Source organism: Ambystoma mexicanum, chromosome 2q (genome assembly GCF_040938575.1).
Source record: "Ambystoma mexicanum isolate Mex_15411 chromosome 2q, UKY_AmexF1_1, whole genome shotgun sequence".
NCBI classification, from domain to species: Eukaryota; Metazoa; Chordata; class Amphibia; order Caudata; family Ambystomatidae; genus Ambystoma; species Ambystoma mexicanum.
The window spans coordinates 1,468,100,055-1,468,125,677 of NC_090924.1; the positions used below are offsets into that span (position 1 = coordinate 1,468,100,055).

Sequence of the window (25,623 nt, forward strand, 5' to 3'; positions counted from 1 at the left end):
GCATGGGTGCGAGCGAAGCCAAGCTCCTAAAATCATCCTTTGCTAAGGGGTCAAACTGGTTGATATCTTCATTTAACTTTAAGGATTAAGGGCGAGCCACGACTACATCCTCCACGGGTTCGCTCATTGGGTCCACAATGACTTGGTTGAATGCTAGGAGGGGAAGTAACTCAAAAGTATTCTTTGCAGTATTGCTGCCCTTCCCAATGATGATCCCTTGTGCCAGAAATAAGGAATGCCCCATCATAGGTAAATCCATAGGTGAATCCTGAGGCAGCAGCAGCAGAGAGGAGGATACGCAAGAAGCAATGCTAACATTGCCCTCAAAGCCAGGATTTGAAGTAGTCTCTCCCGATTCTACTGGTAAGAGTGCTCCTGCACATGGAGCCCCATTTTCAACAGCAAGGTCCTTGTCGAGGCTCATACAATTCTCTAGATACAGGCGATCTATAGCGCGTTCTAAGGCCTGTAGTGAGTAACAATCTGTGATTCCCCCCGTGTGCCTGCATAACGTCGTGGAGTCGAGTAGACTGCGTGAGTGGATCTGAGGGAGATAACTCTTTGTCTGCATCCGAGTTTGTCAAGAGAACCCCTCCCCATGTTCACCCAACTTGTTAAGTGGACCAGGGGATTCTGGCAATTGAATAAGTTGCTCAGATCTATCCATCTCCCAGGATCGCCGGGATTTCTCAGTTGCAGGGGCAATGGGTTCTGTAGTAGTAGCGACATGGCTCCTCGAGGCCCACCTTATAGTCAACTGTCTCAGTTTAGCAGTGCATGCAACAGGAGAAGATAAAGCATGTGAATTAACCCCCCCCCCACACACTTTTTGCTGTCAGGGGTTATACCCAGGCATTCTTGAGGTCAATAGGTAATTATTTTTAAATGAGGCATTAATGAGATTCGTAATAAATGGAGCTAGTTGGAGATGATTTGGAGTAATTCTGAGTTAGTGACCTCTGTAAATTTGAATGTATGTATTTCATTGGTAGTGGGGGGATTCGCATGGTGTCTAGGGTGATCAGATAGTGTGACTAAAGTTCTTTTTGCTTCAATTTTGGATTGGAGTCATGCAACTTTATCTTGTAGGGCATTTTGTATGTTCAGACACCAGTTTGCGTCCTTGTTGCAGCTTTCCACTGGGGGAATCAGAGCTTTTAACTCCTTGAAGACTGAGAACCATTCTTTTGTTTTTGATTTAGCCTTAGAGATTCTGTCATTACACAGTGAGATTTTTGTTAGGATGACTTGTAATTTGTATTCCTGGGCAGCTCTTTTGAATTCTAGTTTGTTTATTTCTAACAGGGATTTTTCTTTTTGCTTTTCCTAATGCGTTTAATGTGGGAGTAAACCACCCATTCGGTGGGAAGTTTTTTTTTTTTTTTGCGTAAGGCAAGTAGCGCAAGCTTGTCTTTGGCGGCCAGTATGGTTTTGTTGTACTGTTTGGTCAGATCAGGATGCTCGAACTTTTGTGTAAATAAGGCTGGTTGCAACAAGGGTAGTAAGCTATTGGCTGTAATGGTCTGTTTATTTCTTGATGGGGCTGCCGAGCCAGCTTGGAGGGGTTAGTGCGGCTAATCTTGGTATCTGTATTGAAAGTTATGAGATGGTGATCGGACCAGGGACAGGGAGAGTTCGATAAGATGGTCGAATAACAGTTGATATTCGCAAGCCAGTTGAGAGTGCAGCCTTTTGCATGTGTGGGATTCTGGATCTGATGCGAGAGACCCAGTGCTGACATACAGCCTCATTACACGGTAGGCGCTGAGCCATGGCTCACCTTGGCGGAAAGGGGATTTACCGCACCATTCCAAGGTTGGAGGGGCGGTAAATCCCCCTTCCACCATTGCCCTTCCCCATTCCCATTTCTGCCCCATAGGGCTCTATGGGAATGAGGAAGGCGCTAATTATGGCACCACAATTTTGCGGTGCCGTAATTAGCTCCGAGGTCCCTTAGCGGGTTGGATTTTAACGCCTGCAAAAAGCAGGCGTTAAATCCCCCAACCCGCAAAGGGACCTCGTAGTAAGGCGGTAAGGATTTACCGGTACCGGTATTTTACCGGTACCAGTAAATCCCTACCGCCATCCGTGTAATGAGGCCCATAGTCTTGGCTAGGGATAGAGCGTTTTTGGCAAGTGGGTCATTGAAGCCTAAGTTGAAATCACCCAATAAAATGGTTTTTGATTTCAGTTTGGCATTTGCAGATAGTATTTGTGTTATATCATTCTCAAAGGTGAGTATAGGCCCTGCGGATCTGTAGATAATGTGGATATTCGATGTTGCAGTAGCTGAGAGTGACCTTTTCACTGATAGTAGTTCTCCTGATGTGATAGGAGTACCAGGTGTTTCTCTCATGTTCAAGGCACTTTTAGCAATGATAGCAACTCCTCCGCCTTTAGCTGATGGTCTGTCCATCCTACATATAGTGTAGCTATCTGGCACTGCCAAGGCAAGGGTTGTGCCTGAGGCCGTATGGAGCCATGATGCAGTTATGGCTAGGAAGTCCAGTTTATGAGTTGTAATGATGTCTGCTATATCTAGTGCATGAGCTGGTATGGATCTGGCATTGATGAGTGCACCAAGTATGTTATAGTCTGGATTTGGTCTGGTGGAGCTTAGGTAGTTGAGTACATTAGCGAGCCGTTCAGAGTGTTAAGAGTGAGTTCCTTCTTAGGATGGTGGCGTTGTTGAAGAGGATGTCTCTCATGGACCTAGTTCTAGAAGCTAGCTTGTTATTTTGAGTGTCAGTGGACAGGGGCGAGTCTGGTACTGAGTAGTTGTCAGGGTTGCAGAGCTGCACTTGTCAATACCATTGGTTAGGTTGTTGTTCCCTTAGGGTGTCCTATGGTTGAGAGCTGCGGGTAGAATGTTGTTAGGTAGGAAAGAGCGGGAGTCTGGAAGTTGTCGAGGCATGGCTATGGTTTGGGGTAATCTAGGCCATGACATTATCTGTATTACATGGGTGTGGTGTTTAATTAGAAGGGCAGGCATTTTGATCAGTGTGGTTGGCATCCTTATACTAGTGTGGTGGTAGCTGTTGTTAATTTAATAGTGGTAGTGGTATAAGCAGTAGGATCAGCAGTTAACAGCTATGGGCTTATGATGAGAACCTAAACACTATATATTGTCCTGACTAGAGGCACCATAGTGGTGTTTCATTATCTATCAATGCATAGACTGCAGGTAATGCAATGTGGTTCAATACTGTGGCGCTCTGGATGGCGTTAAACACTGTAGGCGCAGTGACAGCAGATAATACAATGAGTATCAGAAACAATTCAGTTCTGGCTATGAGGTAGTTAAGCAATTACATTTATCATTGCAGGCGCATTGACCACACATACTACAGTGTATCTAAGTGCCGTATATTAGAATTAGCTGGTGGTGTGCGAGTCGAGGCGCAATCTCCGCCATACATTGTGAATTTCACCTGTAGCTTGAGTACATGCCTGCAGGTGCAAGGTGTTAAGACAATATACAGTATGAACGTTTGACTATAAAACAACATGTGTTATGTCGTAGTTAGACAATTGACACTGTATCGCGTTGTGCCTTACCTTAAAGTCAAAAAGAGCTCGATATCTGCGAGCAATGTTAAATGTCAGTGCATGCGAGTAAATCAGTTGGCACAGACGATGGATGGGTCAGTCTGAGGAAGATTAGTCCAGGTAGTGCATTTCGGAGTATCAGGGGCTCATGAAGTTCGGGCAGGGGGTACGTTTGCGTTCTGCCTTTCTTCTTGCACAGCCAGGGGGGCCTTGTGTTAGGAGCCTTAGGCATGGGGGCCGGTTTCCACCTTCTGTCGGACCCTGGAAGGATATGAGGGCATTGTGTGGACTGGTTGCTAGACAACCTGGTTAAACAAAATATACACGGCTCTTCAGTGCGGCTACCATCTTAGATCAGGTGAGGGACTCACCCTGATGGACCACAGAGTTGAAACTCTACGTGGTGTTGGACAGCTACTACAACTGCAATGGCACCCAGCGCCAGTCCCAGAATCAAAAGCAGAGGTGCAATAAGTAACTTTGCAGCACACACAGAGCCTTGGACCAATCTCTTTAAATTTGGTCTTTCAGGGAGGAAGCAGTATTTGCATCCAAATATGCTGCGGTTTGTTGTGTGATCGTCAAAGAAACCGAGTTGGCGGTATCTTTCGCCACAGCGGTAGCAGAAGTTAGTGTTGCACTGTGAGCAGGTCATGTAGTCGCATCCCTCACTTCTCTGGATGTGGATCTGTGAACGAAAGAAAAGGCTGCGTGAAACCAGAAGAAGGTCTGGCCACGCTGACACTCATGTTAGAAAAAAGGACTCACCACCAACTGCAATGCCTCACTTCCCTTCCTCACGTCCTGTGTACAGGCACAGACACAAACAACACGTCAGGCCGCTCCTCGTAATTCTGCAGAGGCCGCATCCGACGAATTAGAGGAGACCCAAAGTGAAAAGAGACAAAGACTGTGCTATTTGGAAACTCCCCCAGCGTCAATAATAATTGGAGTCCTTTTCTAGTGAGAAGGCTTTGGATTTTGTGATATATTGGTCTCGGCGTTCCTCATTGGAATGAAAAAAGAGAAATATCCATTAGTGTTCTGTAAGTAAAGCATGAAAATTGCATATTTTGAATAGTCTATGTGAAAAACACAAGGGCATGTTTAGATTGTATAACGCTGATCTCACAAAACGCTGAAATGCGCCTGAAATGTGTAGAGGAGACTGATTCCTCCTTCTCAGTCTCATGATAAAGATTAACCCAGCAAGCAGGAATCACAACAAGGACTACTACAGTGTGGTGAAACGCCTGTCACAGAATCATGGGAAATGGGTGAGCCACCGCTCTGTCCTACTGGATGTGAATGACGGCTGACTAGCTCCACTCTGCATGGCGAAGAGAGCAGAGCAGGAGCCAAGTGTTGGCCTACGTGGGGCTGCACTGAGCTGAAGACACCATGATGTCCCACTTAAATCATCCTGCCTCGCTGACTTTGTGAGAGGAGGAAAACAGCCAGCACCAGGAGGAGAAACTCGGGAACGCCACCCGGATCTGATAGGAAAATCTTCACCAACATGTAGGAGCAACCCTGCGACAAGTGGCATTACAGTCACAGTTACTGCGTAAAAAGCTTCAAATATTACCAACAAACGATAGTCTCAGAGGACTCAATGACGCCTGCCACCATGCTTCCTCTCCCCAGCTGATCTGTCTGCTTCGGCACCGGGCACCTGGTTACCCTCTGATTCCGGGCCCTCCCAGCCACACACCCGCACTGCCTCCTGGCAACCCCTGCACTTGGGGCGGTGTCTGCAACCCTACAGTCCACTCCAGCACTTATCAGACACCTGTTCTCTACACCTTATTCTCGCATTTACTAACTACTGGCCACACTACCAGTTGTTGTTCTATCACGTGTTCAGCACTTTCCCCTCCCCCTCTCCCCTGCACTTGAATGTTCCCAATGTCACTGGGCCTAGTAAGATCGTTGTTTTTGTCCTCCCGTTTCCTCCTCCCTTGCCTTGTCGCGCTCTGAAACACTTGTGTACGAGCGCGATACATATAAAAAATCATATCATACACAGCCCCATGGCTATCCTTGGGTCAGTGGTGGCAGCAGTGCAACAGGAAGAACTAATATTATTAGTTATTAATTATTACGAATATTATTAATCCCTGATCTGAAGAGGATGTTTAAGGTAAAAAAAAACAATCTTCATTTAATTACTAGGTCTATATTCAATTTGCAAAAAAAAATTCAAATACCCCATTGGGAAGGGGAATTACTTTTTTACTTCCACGCCCATATCCATTTTGAAATACCAACAGCGGATTTCAGTTCTATAGTGGGAAGGATATCAATAATCAAAATGTTATCAGATGGAGGAAACGCTTCACATACTGGGTAGAGTAAACCTAATAGGGGAAGTACTTAAATCTAACATCATGAACACCCTTATGAAATAATTAAAAGGTGGATTTGATTGGAACACATCCCTGGTTCACTCCACTGATGACAGAACATGGCTGATACTCCGCTGCTCCCCATATCAGACCCAGGGGCACAAATCCCCCAATAGCAGCTTTCCTTGCCCTGCCATTGGCGGTCGAGCCTGAACAAATTAATACTGTCTCAGGGCCTCCTGGATGACTAGGGAGTATAATCTGCACCTTTGTTTACAGGACACCCACATGTACAATTACACAAACCTCACCCTGACTCTGCGACTTACTGCCATTTCAACTTAGAAAGGATATTACTTACACGGAACTGTGCTGAACCTTTTGCAGTACAGGGCTTGGGTTTTCGTTGATAAACCTGTGCACTCTCGTAAGGTATATGGTATGTGCTTTAACTTCTGTCCTCCATTATATTTAAACATGTCCTAAACATGTACTCATTCGTACATTCTCAAACATTCAAATTTAATGCCACATAAGCGGGTGTGTAAGGCACCAGTTGGCCTTGGGAGCCCACAGTAGCTCCTGGTAACGGTTAGTTTTAAGCTAACTAGGCTCTCCCAGGGTAGAAGCAATCCCTTAACAGTGTATGCAGTTGTCAACTTTACCTCTCGTCACCTCCTGAGTCTAAGCCTGACTACTCAGTGTGATGATTCAAGGGATCTTGTCACGTCTCCCCAGGGGGGAGCACTTCCCTGTGAGGCTAGGTAGGTGAGCCCGGTAGGCAGCATTTACCCCAGGGGTGAAGAAAACAGGACCTTACAGGGAAAGAATCCCCTCTTGGGGATAAAGGCTCCCATTCCATGTAGGAACTCCCTAATCCTCTTTCCTATGAGACCCTGAGACAATCAATTTCCCAAGAAGTCCCACATAAAGCAACTACTGTTTACTACTGTCAGATCTCTTCTTTTACTCAACCAAATCTAAAACCACTAAGAAGAGAAAGAGTAAAAGAGACATGAAGAACGGCAACAGGCTGGAAGCCAATACTGCAGAGAAGTAAAAGTGAAGGAGTAATATCAACTACTCCTTCAGTGAAGATAGCCAGTACTTGGAAGAGTTTGTCCCAAAGAGGCATGAAGAATAGCTCTTGGAAATAAAGAAAGGACTCTGATGCTCCGCTGGAAAGGAGCCAGCAACAGAGGAAGGACTTGCTAAAGGGAGAAGCCACCATCAAGCCTGCACAGCCTGGGAAGCTCAAACCTGGGAAAGAGAAGGTTATGTAAAGAAGCTGGTCCTCGGTCAAGGGGACAACGGCGAAAGTTCAGTGGAGTACTCCGTGACTTGACAGAGAACCGTCCCACTTGGAAACTCGAAGAAGTCAGACAGTGACGTGACCTCTGGGAGGTAGACCATGTGGTTCATAAACTGTGACGACACCGACAGCCTAAAGGCTCTGCAGAGTCACAGATGCACACAAGAAAACAGCGAGGGACACACTGGGAGTGTTTATAGGGAACAAGCCAGCCTGAAACCCCAGGAAGAACCAATGATGTGCCCCCATCAGATTTAAGGTAACGGGAGCGGTGGGAGACCGGGTAGCGGTTCAGGGTGAAGTAAAAATGTCTATGGGAGTAATCTCCCTGGTCACAATTATTGTGAGAACCATTACATAAGTAAAGATCATCACAGTAATTGGAAATACATAGGAAAAGACAAGAGCGTTACAGGAGGGATCTCCCTCATCACAGTAATTGTGAAACCGTATGAGAGGCCATAGGTATTACAGGAGTGATCTCCCTGGTTACATAAATCATGAAGAACATAAGAAAAGACAAGAGTGGCAAGAGAGTAATCTCCCTAGTCACAGTGACTGTGAAAGCCCTAAGAAAAGACAAGATTACTATGGAACTAACCGCCCTTGTCCCAATAGTGGGGATAAAGGTTTGTTGAACCAAAACAAAGAAACCAGGAGACAAAGAAGATGTGATCAACAGTAAAGGAAAGAACCGTTTTGGACATTGAGAGCCAACAGTCTTTCAGCACTTGAGGAAGACCAAAGAAGTACCTTTCAGGAGCTGCCGTGGCTAATAAGAACTGTTACAAGAGACCATGAGAAGATCAGTCACCAAGGCTGAACCAGTCAGGCCAGGAGAAGAGAGCCATTCTCCTGAGCCCCTTTTGTTTTCTGAATCCTTTTTCATTAGTGATAGGGTCAGAAGTAGGTGCGTTTTTTCAACAGAGTATAGAGTTTTTGCTTTGGACAAACCACCCTGATGACGAGCACCCTAGTTATGATTGTGTTAGGGCAAACCCTTTAGTACAAGGAAAGGTACGTCTTTTTCTTATTATTTTCAATAAAAGCCTTGCTTAAAATGCCAATCCTTTGTCCGACTCCTTCCTCTGACTTACCACATCAGTCACAGTAATGGTTCTGGAAATTCCACCTAACACACCCCTCAACCAAACAGAACATATGTCTACGGTCATCAGAGTCTTCACTGGTGAAGTGTCTTCTTCCATTATGTTATGCTTGAGCTAAAACATGGCGCTGGGGGAACTCAGAGCCATAATGGATATCTATTCCATGCCTCAGTGAAAAGCTGTACTTGCTTTGCTGAAACACATGCTTTCTAAACCTGGTATGCAGCCAGTCAAGGACATTCTGCTGGGAAAGCTGGTTTTGTTATGTCTTGCTACGAGTTATTGAATTGTTTTCCGTGGAGTTTTAGAAGAAGAGGGAAGCTTTGCTCCTTGGGGTTACTGTCGGTTGACCGGCCGGCAATCAACAGTCACTCAGCAATGCGCAAACGCTAATGTCAGAAGGTTTGAGAAATTGCCACCCCTTTTGAGGAGGGCACATATATGCGGAGCTATCGGGAAGGTCAGGGGAAACCACAAAGACCTCAGTCAGAAGGGGGACGCCTTGTTCCGACCTTCCTGTGGGCTATTGTGATCTCTGCCTGGCTATTACCTGGGTCTTCCAGCCACTTCTGGCGAGATGAGGGATTCAGTTTCGCCCACAGTGATGTATTTTCTTTTGAATTCTCTGTCCTTTCTGTGATTTATTTCTGTGTTATCACTTGTTGCTTCCAAGCTATGAATAAATCGCCGTATAAGTGCTAATTATTTCGCTAACTGCGTATCTGGTTGTGAGTTATTGCTTCGCTTACCTACCTGCGTTCAAAGTATTTTCTTGCTCTACAAATGTACTGGTGATGAATAATTGTCCGTGCACTCTTGGTGGAGAGCAAAATAATTGCCCAATTGGTTTGTGTTTTGGGGGATAGGCAAGTCTTGAGGAGTGATGAGGACGGTTGCTAAGCCCTATTATTCTTTCAGTGTTGAGGGGGTTGAGTGTGCAGAATGCCACCTTAGACTACAAATGAAACAGGGACTGCACAGCCCCCACTAAGATTCCCAACTGTCCCTGAGGACACAGGGCTGTAGCCTCTGTTAACTCCCAAATATGCAGGCTGTGCTGAGTTATTGCCTATGACAGTCCCTCCTTAGTTCACACATATGGGGACTGTGCTGCTCCTTTCTTGCAGGCTTGTGATGGGCTTCCTAAGGTCCTACTCATACTCAGGTTCTATCTGGCAATATCAAAATGTCACTCCAGCCTGTACTCCATCGCTCAGAGGGCTCTTATGTTGTCACTTACTGCCATCATGTTAGGCAGACTTTGGGGCACCGAGCACTGGAATCCACTGGTTCATCATCAGGGATATCCAAATTGGTGCCATCTTTGGGAGCAATTTCCTCACCCGAGATGTCATCAATAATGTTGGCTGACACTTGCAGAGAGTTTGGAGGGTGGAATAAAGGCATCCTGTGCGACGTCCAGAACAATTGGGCATATGTCTGCCTGGCTGGGATATTCTTTGGGTGAGTATACATCCTTGACTGAACTTTGTGGCATTATGTAGTGAGGCTCTTCTTCAGGGCAATGCGTAGGTGTGGCTGATGGCGGAGAAGATGGATGCATATGCTGTGCTTATAGGTGTTGCTTCATGTGGCAGAGGGCATAGCCTGGGAGTACATGTCAGTGATAATACCTGTGTCTGTACTCTGGGAGATCAAATAGTGCATGCTTAATATAAGGAGTCCATTTTGAAGTTTCATGCATGTCCCTGATGCCTTCCACTGGCATCTGAGACAGGAAAGACACCATTCCAAGTGCTTCACCAGATCCCACTCAAACAGATAATTAAACTCAAAGCCCCATGCATCACCCATGGTGCCTTCTGCTGCAGGGGCCCCGAATCCAATACAAGGATGTTCCTATACTACAAGGCAACCAGAACACGATGGCCCAATTACACAGCTTTGGTAACTGTGCCAAGCTTCACTCACAGTATTAAAGTGAGTATTGCCGTACGATCAGACGGTTGCATGCAGTGAAGAGAATTCGGTAATTAGGTCTGAAGGTCCTAGGCAGTGAAGTTGGTACTGCCATCAGTTAAGGGGGTCCCATGAAGTGAAGTGAGTTCTACCATCTGTTCAGAGGATCACATGCAATTAAGCTGGTACTGCCACAAGATCAGAAGGTCCCATCAGTCAAGTGAGTCCTGTCATAAGGCCAAAACATCTCATGCAGTGAAGTGAGTACTGCGGGTGTACATATCTAGTCTACTCTCTATGTGTGCGTGCATCACCTCTGTCCCGTGCAGTGTATATATCTGTGCTACTATGTGTGCATTACTGCTGTACCCTGCAGTGTACATATCCTACTCTCTATGTGTGCATCACCGCTATCTGCTATAGTGTACATATCTATTCTACTATCAATGTATACATCACCACTGTCCCATGCAGTGTACATATCTATTCTACTCGCTATGTGTGCAACACATCTGTCCCAGGCAGTGCATATATCTATTAAACTCTCTATGTATGCACCACCAGTGTACATATATATTCTACTCTCTATGTGTGATCACCTCTGTCCCCTGCAGTGTACAAATCTATTCTACTCTCAATGTGTGCACCGCCAGTGTACATATATATTCTACTCTCTATGTGTGATCACCTCTGTCCCATGCAGTGTACATATCTATTCTACTATGTGTTCTTCACCACTGCCCCCTGCAGTGTACATATATATTCTACTCTCTATGTGTGATCACCTCTGTCCCATGCAGTGTACATATCTATTCTACTATGTGTTCTTCACCACTGCCCCCTGCAGTGTACATATATATTCTACTCTCTATGTGTGATCACCTCTGTCCCATGCAGTGTACATATCTATTCTACTATGTGTTCTTCACCACTGCCCCCTGCAGTGTACATATATATTCTACTCTCTATGTGTGATCACCTCTGTCCCATGCAGTGTACATATCTATTCTACTATGTGTTCATCACCTCTGCCCCATGCAATGTACATATCTATTCTACTATGTGTGCATCACTGCTGTCCCCTGCAGTGTACATATGTATTGTGCTCTCTATGTGTGTATCACCTCTGTCCCGTGCAGTGTACATATCTATTCTACTCTCTATGTCTGCATCACTGTTGTCCCATGCAGTGTGCATATGTTTTCTACTCTCTATGTGTGTACCACTTCTGTCCAATGCAGTATACATATCTATCCTACTCGCGATGTGTGCATCACAACTGTCTCCTGCAGTGTACATATCTATTGTGCTCTCTATGTGTACACCACCAGTGTACATATCTATTCTACTATATATGTGTGCATCACCTTTGTCCCATGCGTGTACATGTCTATTCTACTCTCTATGTGTGCCTCACTGCTGTCCCCTGCAGTGTACATATTTATTCCATGCTGTGCGTGCACACACTGTGGGGTTCACTTAAGGCCTAAGGCAGAACCCCCCTAAAACAAAAAGCTGCATTTCAGCAGTCACCCAAAAGCGGCTGTGCTTTCTTTCCCTGGCGAGCTTTGAGCACTGCAGCCCCAGAGAATGTCTGCACTTGTTTTTGCCTCAACTCAAAGCCCATGGAAATGACCTACATGCAGAACAACATTACATTTGCAGTTCTGTTTTCTGAATACTAAAACTGCACACATGACATTAAGACGGCTCTGCAATTTGCTCTTGATTTCATATTAAAACATCACAAAGTTGTGCTCTTAGTGAAAACACACCCTGCATGCTTTATTTCTTAACACTGTTAAGCAATGAGGCAGTAGATCTCAGGAACAGGTTCCGCTACTGAAAGATCACATGAACAACAAGCAATTCTGTGTTTATCATTCAACATGGCTTGTGTTTTCATTTGCTAGAAATCATTGTGCACAAACCACACAAACCACAGTAAATGAAAGCAATTATGCAGTGTTTCTTTTTCCCATGTCAGTTTCAAAGAGATGCTTGGAAATATGTCGCTCTGAGTTCAGAAACTGACCATATCTATAAAAGCCTTCTAGAAGATTGAGTGAAGTGAAACTATGTGTGGAAAAAAAACGCATTTGGAAAGTGACAGAAAAGAAAACTTAACCCACGTGTAAAACTTTTTTTGTGCAAAGCAGGTGAATGTTGTTTCAAAATGAAAGACAAGTACAGCCTGTACTCACACAGAAATTCTATTAAATATGTGGGATGAGGGCCTTGCTCTAGAATGTACATTATATTTATGGCCAAAAAGACGTGGTTCCTGTTGAAAGGAAGACATAAAAAACGTGGGAAACCAGCAGCTTATTTCAAAAGTGCCCTGCCTCCCATGCAACAGAATTGTGAACTAGCACCCCATGGGTACATGAAAGGCCCAGAGGTGTGGAAGTTCGCAACCTCATCAGACTGACCGGCAGTTCTGCCAGAATGAAAAAAAGGAAGCCAGTTGGGCTGGGCATAACAGGGAGGTTCGATTTCCTCAAGCATCCCTCTGACTGTCAACAACTTCAAAAAGACATCATAAAAGTTCTTTAAAGCTTGGCAGAGACAGTTGCTGTGGGGATTTGTAAAACTGCCCCCATTTGGGACAAATCCAGCCCAATTGATTTAAAGACCTTTTCATATTAAGACATGTTTCTCTGCGGTCTGAATAAGCAGCTGTGTGATTTTATGACAGATTAAAGTGATTTTTGGAAAAGCAGAATATGATTATGTGACTCTCTCAGGCATGTGGTGAACTGAAAGGGCAAGAAAAATCCGTATCTGGGAGAAGCATAAATGGCATAGACCTTAAACTTGCTGAAAATATGCCAAATACTAGTATGCATATGTGTAGCCATTTGCAGAATTGTAAATGTTATATTTTTCCTAAAAAAGATGAAATTGTGCCCAAGGACGAGGCAAAATCGCACAGAATTTCTGTTCAAACCGGCATATTGCTTGTAAAATATGGAATATGCTTATCTGATTTTTATGATGGTGACTATTGTAAATATGAAGTTTTGTTCCATAACTCACGTTAGTGAAAAATAGGCTTGTGAGACAAAGCAAGTCATAAAACACACAAACATATGGTGAGGTCACTTCACTGGAACCAATCAGCTCGCAGGGAGGAGGGGACACCCGTAGCCTGGCCTATCCCATGCCAGGGGTATGTCCAGGGTGCTTCCGCCCATATTGTAAATTTCTATGATGTCACTCTGGCTATTTAAAGGGTAGACAGGGAGGCACATGGATCTTCAACATTCAAAATCCACCCTGCAAGATTCCAAGATTCCATAACCAGGTCCAGAGGTAGCTGACCCAGATCCAGATCCACCTTCATCCCAATAATCCAAGGAGAAAGGAGGAAATGCAGTGATCCATTTAGGAGAATCCCGTGACCAGACTCTTTGCCCAGCTGACCTATCCCGCTGTCCACAGTGATCAGACTTTGCCCAGTGGTTCCCTACCCGGAGAGCCCAACTGACCTAGTAACCAGATCTCTTGACCCCGCTGCCGGTGACCAGATCCATGGCTCCGCCATATAGAGACCTTGCTGGATGTCCAAATTACACAAACCCAAGCTTGCCTTGTAAGTATCCCATCAGACAGTACAAACCAGTTGCATATCCCGCTATTTCACCGTGCCAGTATCCTCGGTTCATCCTCTCCTTAGAAGAATCTGTGTAAGTCCATATCTGTTAGCATATTTCTGTTCTTTATTTTCTACTGTTACCTGTGTAAGTCCCAAGTATCATTTGGAATGACTCAAATGAATTCCCCTATAAAGAGATTCAGAGTGATTTGGTTGTAATTCGAACTCAACCTCTTCATGACAAGTGCCTTTCTTTAACAATTATAGTCTTTAAAATATAGTCTCAGTGGAACGAATCATCGCGCGAACAAAACCGATTTTGCCCGTGTATTAGCTTTCCTTTTAAAATCTGATTTGCTTTTCCCATAAAAACCATATATCATCACCCCATAAGAGTCATCCCTTACCCTTAGTATCCTCTCTGTTCTGTGTCCTTAGTTTCCCATCCCAAAAAAAGATTTTCCGATTTTGATTGCTAAACCCATTTTCTTAGCTGTTTCCCAATTTAAAGCCCATGTGAAAAAAGAAATTGCAATTCTACCGCGCGAGATTTTTTGTTGCATTGTTTTCCTCCCAAAATCGATTTTCTCACCTGCGTTCATGTTGTTTTAATACCCTGCTCAGTAGTCTGTAAGCGTCCTTGTCTCTTTAGTGAAGGCACTCGAATTTCCGTCCTATGTATCCTACCGCAGCTGTAACTGATCTACAAGTAACAAGTGCAGTCCGTGTATGCTAGTTTGCTAATTTTTAAGGTTTTCATATGCTAGTTTGCTCATTTTTAAGGTTTTCATTTTCTTCTTTGATCTCCCATTCTGGGGTGGTGTGGCAAATTAAAAAAATGATGTTCCCACTTTTTGCTGACTCCTGGCCACTGCTTTCTATCCACAGAGAATTCAGTTAGCAGGTGTTTGGGGGAGTGCTGCAGGGGGGCTACATAACATAAGTGCCATCTATGATTTAGACAGAAAAGTGATTCTGCCTCCATTTCGAATTTAAAGTGTATGTAGATGATGCCAGAAAGTTGCAATCGTTGTATTATAACATTTTGCATAATATTCTCACAAACAACAACCGACGAAGACGCGGCACCAGCAGGGAAACCACCTAGAGAGGTTATTTTGGTGCGAAGTGGTGTCTAAGTGGTCTGGCGTGGTCGGAGTCTGTCATCCATTGCCACGATTTTGAAGGAGGAGCTGCAGCAACTACAAAACACCACCCGCGGCGCGGAGCGCGCGCGGTGCGAAGTGGTGTCTAAGTGGTCTGGCGTGGTCGGAGTCTGTCATCCATTGCCACGATTTTGAAGGAGGAGCTGCAGCAACTACAAAACACCACCCGTGGCGCGGAGCGCGCGCGGTGCGAATTGGTGTCTAAGTGGTCTGGCGTGGTCAGGCGGAGGGCCGCGGTAGCCCTGTCCCAGAAGCTCACACGGTAAGCCCTTCCAAGCTCTTAAGCTTTCTTTTCTCGCATCCAGCCCACTACCTTCAATTCCTACACCTATCCCACTTAAAATCACTAGCATTGAAGCTTGCTAACTCATCACACGCACCCAAACTCCCAGCGTATAAAATCTGTTCATCCCAGAAATGGAAGAAGATGACGGGCGTCATCTTCGCAGCTCGAGGAAAGGAACAGGAGGGCCCAGAACCGGTGCAGCCATTAAAAGAGATGAGATAAATAGATCGACAAAGAAGAACGACGCTCCCTCTGAAGTCACCGATGCATCGTTAATATCCCTCATACAAACGAGTTGCGAGCACACCGGCCCGCGGTCAGTCAATCTAGAAAGAAACCACAAGTCTGCGCAGACCCCCATTACAATCGTTGAAATTACGATGAACGAGGAAACAATAACCAGCGTCCAAAATCACAAACATTTGGAAACCGAAGAGAGCAAAGAAGGCAAGGACGGCAAAAAGTCTGCATCCCCACAACTCGGCACTCCCAAGCAAATTACACTGCCAACCCCCGGAGGGGGGGTTGGAGTGTATGCACGAAGAGAGCCTGGAGCAAAGTGAGGGAACAGACGAACGCCCTCAAAATAAAGACGTCGAAGAAACGCCGCAATCAAGCTCTACCAACTCTGGATTGTCTACAGTTACCTTTGATCTGCCGTCAGAGGATGAAGATCGTGCGCACAGGAAGAACACACAACCCGCAATCGAAATAGAGAGCTGTGAACCGTATAGACAGAAAGAGAAAAAATCTGAAAAACAGACTCATGCCCAATTATCAACGAAGACCCATCAACAAGTAAGAGTCCTAGTGCACGCTGCAAACAACGAAGAAAACCTCCAGGAAAGTATAAACGGTACGGAACACGCTCCACCAGAAACGAATGGCGTAGAAAGCGCACCACCATCAGAGCGAAACATGAAAAAAAGAAACAGAGACAGTTGCGAAACCACATTCGGACAATCAAGTTTGCACAAACTAACCAATCAAAAGAATACTAAATCAAATATGCATGCTAGATCCAAAGTGAATCGATCAATTAAGAACGCATCACTCACTACGAAAGAGCGGATGAGCAAAAGCGCAAGCATCGCGAAATCAAAAAAAACAAATACTATGCGAATGCTGACTGACTTTTTTGAACTCCAGCTACTGAAGAAATCACGAAACTACATGGAAATTTCTGATGCAGAAATGTTAACAGCCATAAGCGAAAACATACCACACGCAAAACAACGAAGAATGGACCTCACACCTGAAGCTGGATCGCCACAAGCAGACAAAACCGCAGTTCAAAGAAGTACATCAACAGACTCAACTGTCAAGGACGATAAAAAAACAAACGCAAATAACGAGAATGCAACAGGTCAAATGGCAAAAATCAGCCCCTCTATGAATATAGACGAAGACACACCTAATAGAAAAAACGCACCTTATCAAGACACCATAGAAGGTGTGTACTCAACATCGTTTAACACAGACCAAGAGAGCGCGACAAGCGATGAACAACCGACTCGAAGCAATAACGAACTTAAAGAGCCTCAAAAGGCCATTGCGGTCATAGCAAAAACACAAGAACAAGAAAACCCACCTCAGACCTCTGTGTCAGAAGTATCCCCATTACGAGCTGCATCCAGTCAAAGTCTCAGCCCACGCTCAACCAGTCATCACGCGACAGAAACAAAAGAACCAATTAAACATTTAAAGACAGCGGAACTGGATATGCAAGGGGATAAAATAAAAGATCGACCTCAATGGATCTTTCCGACAGAAAAAATAATACAAACGGAAGCAAGAGGTTCTCATCATCCACGAACACCTAGGAGAAGCCATAGCGAATTTGAACATCAGTCAGGCAGAACCTCATGCCCACAAACGCCAAACGCAGTACAAGAAGCATCCTCAAAAAAAACGGACCTACAAGGAATTATGTCTGTCATAACTATTGCACTCAATCCCTTCTGCAAATTATATGAGACCATGAATGACGCAGTAAAAGATCAACAAGTTATCCTAGCAATGTTGCTAACAAAAATAGTATACTTGGAAGGTTACATCACAGCAAAAAGAAATCACACAAACAACAAAGGTACAATAGAGTCAAGTAGCAATGACACGATCATCAACCGCACAGAAACGATAAACGAAACACTGTCTAATCAACCAAGCAAGTCTATCAACACATATCAAGTAGGAATACAAACAGAGACCATCATCGACTTAACAGTTGACAGAAAAGCAATTGATAAAGAAACAACACAGCAAAACTCAGCAAACAATAACGAGATCACAAACATCAAAAATAATGTGACCACGAAACAACAAACGCCATCGGTAATGTTGGTACTAAATCAAGCAAACGCTAATGACAAATGCGAGACCAGACATGTAACACCCTCATTTGGCATTTTTGAAACAACTGGCCGAAAAGACAAACCGAATAACGGTCCAAAAACAATCTCAACCTGCACCAACAAGGATGTCTTAAAAGCCACCGCCAATAATCAGAACATAGAAAAAGAATCGAACCCAAGTTTTGAAACAATAGCACCAGCCGCAGCATCAAAACGGAACACGAGTAGCTCAACGCCCACCACAACAGGGGAAAACAGTAACTCAGAAAGCGCAACAAACAACAAAAGTAAACAAATTAAAAACCAGAATTTCAAGGATAAACTGAATTTAACAGATCCCCTAACGAATCTGAGCACATACTCGGATGAAATCAGTGATTCACCAATAACACCAACCACAGTCAATCAAAAGACAGAACAAACACAATCACTGAAACAAAAAACTACAACAACTACAGAAGAAAATCACGCGAAAATGCTGCAAGAATGTAACTTTGAAACTTTAGAACAAAAACGAAATCGTCTAACAAAGTACGCAGCATCCCGTGAGAACAAAAAAGAGCACAAGCAAATACATACCACAATCAAACATACAGAAACCAACAAAAGCAAGAACACCGATAAAACAACTCACATCAGAAACAAATCAGAAGAACTGTCGACAAAAAAGAATAAGAAAATGGATAGAGAGCCAATAACCACTTCACAAGTACAAAACAAAACACAAGAACTTCAAGTGGACAAAAAGCGAAAGTCAAAGGTGTACGAAGAAACACCCAAGAAACGAGATTACGAAGTAAGAAGATCTAACAATAACACCAAATACAATCCAAGCTCAAGAACTAACCAACAGAACGAGACAAATAAACGAGCATCTCATGCTTCAAAAACAAGAAATACAGAAACTGAAGAAAACGACGAGTTATATTCCACGAAAAATGTCTCAAGATATTTCATCAGACTGACCCAATGAAGTTGCATAAAAGAAGAGATCATTTTAAATCGAAGAACGGTCTTAAAAATATTACGTCAAGTTAAAGACTTGCAGAGACTTCACACAGACAACCTGAAAATTGTCGAACCATGGCACACACAACATGGGGCAGCTACAATACTGCATTTAACGTCGTTAACAACATTCAAAAAAATTCTAAACAACAAAAGAGATATCTACAATTCTGGTTACCACGTGGAAGATCTCACAACTCACAGACACGAAGAACACATGGAATCAATTAAGATCAGAGAGACCGATGCCACAGAAAGCAAACCCTTAACCACGAAACATGAGAAGCATGTCACAAAAGACACAGAGGATTACCCTCAGAAAGACCACAAAGTAATAATGGAAGTCGAAACATCAAAAAAACATCAGAGATCACATCATGATACGAGCAAAAATGAAAACTACAAAACCAAGAATGACTCAGTACACAACAAAACAACGAAGAAAGAAAATACGGCAACGCTACAACAGAAATTAACCATAGATGGTACCACAAAAATAACTTGTACGCAAAGAGTCGGCTCAACACCCACAGCTCAACACAAACAAAGTCCAAACACAAGCAACAAAACAGGAATCTGGGCCTGGTTACCACGAGCTTTAAACCTACATCGTAAACAATAGCCACTCAAGACAGCGGAAGCAGTCACATGCAACGAACCAACAGAAATCAACAACGACATCAAGTTATGTTCATGGAACACACGAGGTCATGCACATCTGACTGCTCCGGGAGGCCCCAATCTTGGAGAATTCCACATAATCTGTCTACAGGAAACTTGGTTGCAGCAAACTCCTACACTAGAAGGTTATCAAATCATTCTATCCCCTGCTGCAAAAGGATCCAAAGGACGTCCAACTTCAGGTCTACTAATAGCCTGCCGAAACGGTCATGGAGCCTCCATTGTACAAACGATGATTGCAAATCAATCAATCTTGGCAGTAGAAATTGCCTGGCAAAGCAACGCAAATCATAAGACAGCTTTTTCAAAACTGGCGATAATAAACCTTTATTGGAACCCAGCTGCAATCACTACAAAAAAATTCATAAACCTTTGTGAAACAACAATTGACGCAATAAGAACCGAGCACGACATAGAAAACATCCTGATATGCGGAGATCTAAATGTCACCCAAAAAATTAACACGAACGCAACGGAATCACAAAAGGCGTCTGTACACCGTGGCACAATCTGGCGAAAGTTCACCGACTCGAATGAGCTATACAACTTGGATGAAGTGTTCGTAGAAATAGATAGAATAGCAACCTGGCAGAGAGCATCCTCAGCCTCCACGATCGATTATATCTATGTATCTAAATCCATGTTGCAACGCCTACAATTTTTCAAAGTACGGCACACTCCAACAAGTGACCACAACTTGCTAGAAACTGCATGGAACCTCAAAACAAACAAAAACTGTCAAATGAACATACAAATTGAGGCAAACGCGAAAGGCACCAGAATTAAATTAAGCAGTGCTGAAATTCTCAAAATCACAGCAAAATACAAGGCCATTACCACATCAGCGACATGCCTCAGTATCGATTACCAACCCCTACTGCTGCCGTACATACAATCAACAAAAAGAAAAAGAAATGCAACAAACAAAAATCCAAGGCACGTATACAACAAAGTTCTAATTGATAAAAGACGCGAATACAGAAGACTCCTTCGAACAGCCTCCAAGCAAACGCCCACAAATGGCATATCAGAGATGGAAAACATCAAAACAAAATACAAAGCCTGGGTAGGATCATATAGACACAATTTGTACCAAGAGGACGCCGAACAAATAACAAAAGCGCTCATCAACAACAATAGCAGGAACTTCTGGTCCTTAATACACAACGTTGAACAATCCCAGGATAATCAAATTCTAAATAACATCAGTCAATACACATGGGAAAGTCATTTCAGCAAAGTCTTCAAATCCGATCTAAACGCAAAATCACAGGCACAACAACCAACAGGTGAACAATGGTTGAACTTAGACAAAAAAGAAGACATTATCGATATCATCAACAAATTGAAAAACTCTCGTGCGCCAGGCCCAGATGGCATCAGTAATGCAGAACTAAAAAACCATCCAGAGGAATGGGCCACCTTGCTAAGCGTCATCTTTAAGCGATGCAACGAAACGAGATCACTACCACAATCCTGGTCCAAAGCAATTGTGGTACCAATCTACAAAAAAGGTAGTCTCACGGATCCAACAAACTTCCGACCTATCGCTCTACTAGATGTCATGGGGAAAGTATACGCCTCACTACTCTTGACGAGATTCCAAAGATGGGCGGCCTCTGCAGAATGTAATGACGAAATGCAAACGGGGTTCAAGAAACACACAGGTACAACATGCAACATACTAGTGTGCAGTATATTAAAAGCAAAAACCCTAGAAAAGAAGCACCGACTATTTGCTGCTTATATTGACTTTTCACAAGCGTTTGACAGAGTTGAAAGATCTCTCCTGTGGAACAAACTTGAAGCATGGAAATGTCCCCACGCTCTGTTAGAGCCAATCCAAGCTCTGCACCAGGAAACATCCATAAGAGTCAGACTCAGCCGTGAAGGTGACCTATCATCCGAAATAAACACCACGCGAGGAGTCAAACAAGGTTGCCCATTAGCATCAGCACTCTTTATCACCTATATAGGTGACATTCAAAATATGAAAAGTCCAACACGAGTCTTCCCACCAACATTAGGTAAAACACAAATTGGACACCTACTCTACGCTGATGACCTAACGATTTTTGACCAAACCCAAATTGGCCTGCAGCGTAAACTTGACGCCCTTCTAATCTACGCCAATAGCAATCACCTGGAAATCAATATTAATAAAACAAAAATCATGATTTTCCAATCCCATCCAAGAAAGGAAAACTTTCAATGGCATTTGGGCAAAACCAAAATCGAAGTGGTCTCAAACTATAAATACCTAGGAGTCCACATGGACAGCTCTCACCATGAGACCACAATGCAGCAGGAATTACACACAAAAATGAACAAACTAACAGCGCAAGCAAAAAAAATCAACAGCAAATTTGGAAAATTCTCCCTGAAACCAATAATTAACTTTTACAAGATGAAAGTCGTACCAACCATCATATACGGCAGTGAAGCCATGCCAATGATTCCACAGAAAGTCTGGTGTAAACTAGAAGCTCATTTTTGGCGCAAAGTTCTTAATTTACCGAATTCGACTCCAGGGACAGCAATACGACGCAAACTTAGTTTACAATCCCTAGAATGCGCCGCAACCTGTAATGGAGTCATGCTATACTGCAAATGCAGAATGGACAGCAAAAACAAAATCTTCAGCATCATTAAACAAGAAATGAATGACAACACGTGCAACATGATAACCAACTGGCAAAGGCAAAATCAAAAAGTATTAGAGACAATCAACTCAGATGAAGATGAACTTATCACAAATCCATGCAAAGTGCTGAAGAAGATTAAAGACTTGGACTGGGCCAAAACGATCGATGACACCTCGATGTTAAAACTCATCGCTCACCTACCAAGTTTCACTGCAAAAAGAAATGAACTACAAAACTATATAAAGCAATTTCCAAACAGGCAAGCACAGATCTTAATCCTACGCGCCAGGCTTAACCTATTCAAAACAAACGAAATAAGACACATACGAGGACAATCACAGTCAAACATCTGCAGATTCTGCTCCAACGACACACAACCCCCAACGGAGACAATAAGACACTTACTCATGACATGCACAGCGACCGCAGCACTCAGACAGTGCTATCTGCCAATGATATCAGGTTTCAGCGCACTGCCAGAAGAGCAACTGTGGTGGTGCAGACTCATTGGGGGAGACAAAACAACGTGGCAAATAGCAACTGCAAAAATGCTAGAACACATCGATGAAAAGTTACTAAATGCGAACAATGAATAGCAAAACAGAAGTCTGCAAAACAGAAAACAAAGACATGTCTTTCTCTGATCATCCTTTGTAGTTAACTACAAAAAGTATAAAATTGTAAAATCATATTTTGATAAAACAATAAAAAAAAAAAAAAAAAAAAATATTCTCACCACACTGGTGGTTGCTGCCCTAAATTTCGTTTTGCTCTGATTTTCATTTGAATTCTAAAAATAAATAAATAATTCTTTGTGACACACAACGGCCTGGTTCATAGTCCTTTTCGATTGTTTTGTCTGGCATTATTTTCCCTGGTGCCGTGCAGGATGGGGAAAGTAAAGCTAATGCCACACGTATTATGCTCCAGCTGTTTCTATGAAAATGTACACAGTGTATGTTTAGTTGTTTAGTATGTTGTGTGCATTATTTTCAAGACATTTCTTTAAACAAAGCCTTAATACATATGTATATCACCTCAACCTGGAAAGACATGTAGTTAGCTTCTTAAATTGCCCACATCCTGTTTTTACCCCCTAACCACAGTGCCTGACCCTGGCATCATGTGTAATCTCCCTGATTCAGTCCATAGTTTATGTCATATCACGTTATTATAATCAGCTATTATAATTAAAAAAAAATCCCCACTCGCTGTTTCATGACTATAGCATCGCTTCATCTCTGGGAATAGTGTCATCCATGTTTTTCACACCGCAGGGTAATCATTCCAGCTTATTCTAGAGCCTCTTCCCCTGGTGCTTCCAAGTATCACAGACTGGTGCTGCTTCCGGCAGTGACCTTTCTCTGACCTCACTTATGTTGGGATGTTTGCAGATATTTTGGACCACAGCGCCTGGAACCAGCTCTAACAGATGAGGGTCCTGCGTGTACAATGGTGCCACAGTTATTTTGTGCTGTGTGTGTTAAAATGCCCTCTGCCCCTCATTTACCCCAAAAGTGGATGGTTTGGACTGACACTACATGGACCCGTATGCACTGCTGGCCGCTTTCAATGGCTAAAGGGTCCTGCAAAACCGTTTTGTAAAGTTGGCCACCCTACTCGGCGCCCGCCCTGTGCATATACATATCCACACAATGCCGTGTCATTTTACATTGCGTGGTGGGGGAGTGGACCCTAATTAGTCTTTGGCAGTAGATCATAATCCATGGGATTGATCGGTATGCAGTGGTTTGATCACCGCTGGGTAAATGGTATGTGTTTCAGCCACTGGGCAACACCTTCCCACGTGTTCTGAGACTGGAGTGGCGTGGTTATATAACTGCACCAGCCCTGCAATAGGTTGGGAAGGGGAGCCATGTTTGCTGGGGTCCGAATCATGCAGGATTAGGTCCCAACATGTGAAGAACATTAAACGGACTCACATTATATTCAAGGCGAGATCGTTGCAAAACACTGACGATGCCAGCATGGCCAGCATGGCCAGCATGGCCAGCCTCGGGCGCTGCCACTGTGGCAGGCAGGCTAGTTGGGGTTGGTAGAACAGGATTTCCGCCGCCCCTCCCCCCAGGCCTGGTGTGGTATCACAGGGGCCGGCAAAGGTGTTAGGAGGAAACAAGACAGCACTCACCAGTGAAACACCAGCCTGCACTCTGCACGGTCAAATCCGTCACATATAGCGAAGGGGGGGAGGGGCGCTCGAATCCCGCTGTGCATGATGGGATTGCCTAGTGAACACGGACCCTGCAGGCTCGGTCTTGAAGCAGCTGATGGGAACACGGGACAGGTTAACAGCTGCACACGCTCAGTGCAGAGACGCTACTTCCCGGGCCAGGCTTCGAGGCGCTAATCAATGGGGCACGCTCAGTGACAGGGGGTGACACCCGCGGAGCTTCCGAGATTCTGGTTGGAAAGGAAGCATTGGTCGCCCCGCCGGTAAGGAAGCCCCCCCCCGTCCCCCTCACCACCAGCCCTATCACACCCTTCAGCGTTGCTACTGTGATATCGCTGCAGGCCTCGAGGCAGCCATCTGACCACAGGAGAGTGCCAGGCCAGCCTCGGGTAGGGGGCGCAGGCAGGCGCTATGCGTCTTTTAGGAGGGGTTGCAGAGCCAGAGAATGCGAGCCGAGCCAGGGCCGAGCCACACATACTGGCGTGGAACTCTTAGAAGCATTATGTTGTAATGTACAGACGTGGCCGCGTTTAAATGGTGCTAATGAGGGCTCGGGTAAGAACGTGCCCGAGCTCTCCAAGTGACACACAGCGCATGTTGTGAAACATTGGGTGTAACGTGTAATATGCAGCGCACGTGTGTCCATGACCACACACGTTAAGCGGGTCATTGGATGACATGTGGTAATTGCATGCAGTGGGCCGCCAATACTGGCACTTCTATGCTGTGCTGTCACCTGCATGCAGTGGACCGCCAATACTGGCCCTTCTATGCTGTGCTGTCACCTGCATGCAGTTTATTTTCACTCTCAGAGGGGTGGGGAACAGTGAATAAGCCTCTGTTACTCTGCACGTCCACTCTCTGCTAAATGCACTCTGCCCTGCCTGGAAGCCATGAGTTCCACTTCTGCTGTGACTCTAAAGCGAAACGGGGGCGGTGCTTCCCTCATTTCACCCACTGCACAGCACAGCACAGCACTCACCCTTTCTGTGTCTCCCCAGGAGAGGTGAGAACAGAAGACTTCCTTTTTGGCGGGTGAGATCGAGTCCATTGAATTGCATTGGCTGCTTTGGGGCTTGGCAGGTGGCTGTCTCCGCATGTGAGTTGAGAGGCGTGGCACGGGTTGTTTATTGTCTACACAGTCAAGCTAACTCTTTATTTTCTGACCTTTGATGTCGTTTCTTCACTTCCTATGAACACAGCGCCTCTTCAGCCTCGCCCGTCGGAGGGCGGCCATTCCGGTTCCGTTTATTGCACAGCTGCACTGCTCAAAGGCACCCGATAGAGCTTGCCTTGTCTTGAGTTGAAGGTCATGTGACATGCAATTTAAAGAGGGGTTGTGTTCATTGAGGGCTATACTCTGAGCCTACTTTGCAAACTATTCCCACAGACTTAAATGGATGTCTTTCAACACGGGGCATAAATCAAGTTACAAGGTGCTAGCCTGCCCTAAATC

General features: G+C 44.4%; 2 protein-coding genes across 3 annotated transcripts in view; one reads left to right on the forward strand and one right to left on the reverse strand.

The window, feature by feature from the left end:
- The window catches only part of LOC138570274 (zinc finger protein 271-like), a 37,356-nt gene extending 13,098 nt beyond the window's left edge, over positions 1-24,258 (reverse strand). The window contains exon 1 of one of the 2 annotated variants that reach the window (XM_069649042.1): positions 24,126-24,258. The gene's annotated coding sequence lies outside the window, so the exon portion shown is untranslated. Of the gene's footprint in view, positions 1-4,317; positions 4,514-24,125 lie in introns of those variants that run through there. The other variant, XM_069649043.1, reaches the window with a different exon arrangement.
- A 54-nt stretch (positions 24,259-24,312) lies between these two features.
- LOC138570273 (zinc finger protein 84-like) overlaps positions 24,313-25,623 on the forward strand; it is a 45,826-nt gene continuing 44,515 nt past the window's right edge. Inside the window, exon 1 of the mRNA XM_069649041.1 lies at positions 24,313-24,430. The gene's annotated coding sequence lies outside the window, so the exon portion shown is untranslated. The remainder of the gene's footprint in view (positions 24,431-25,623) is intronic.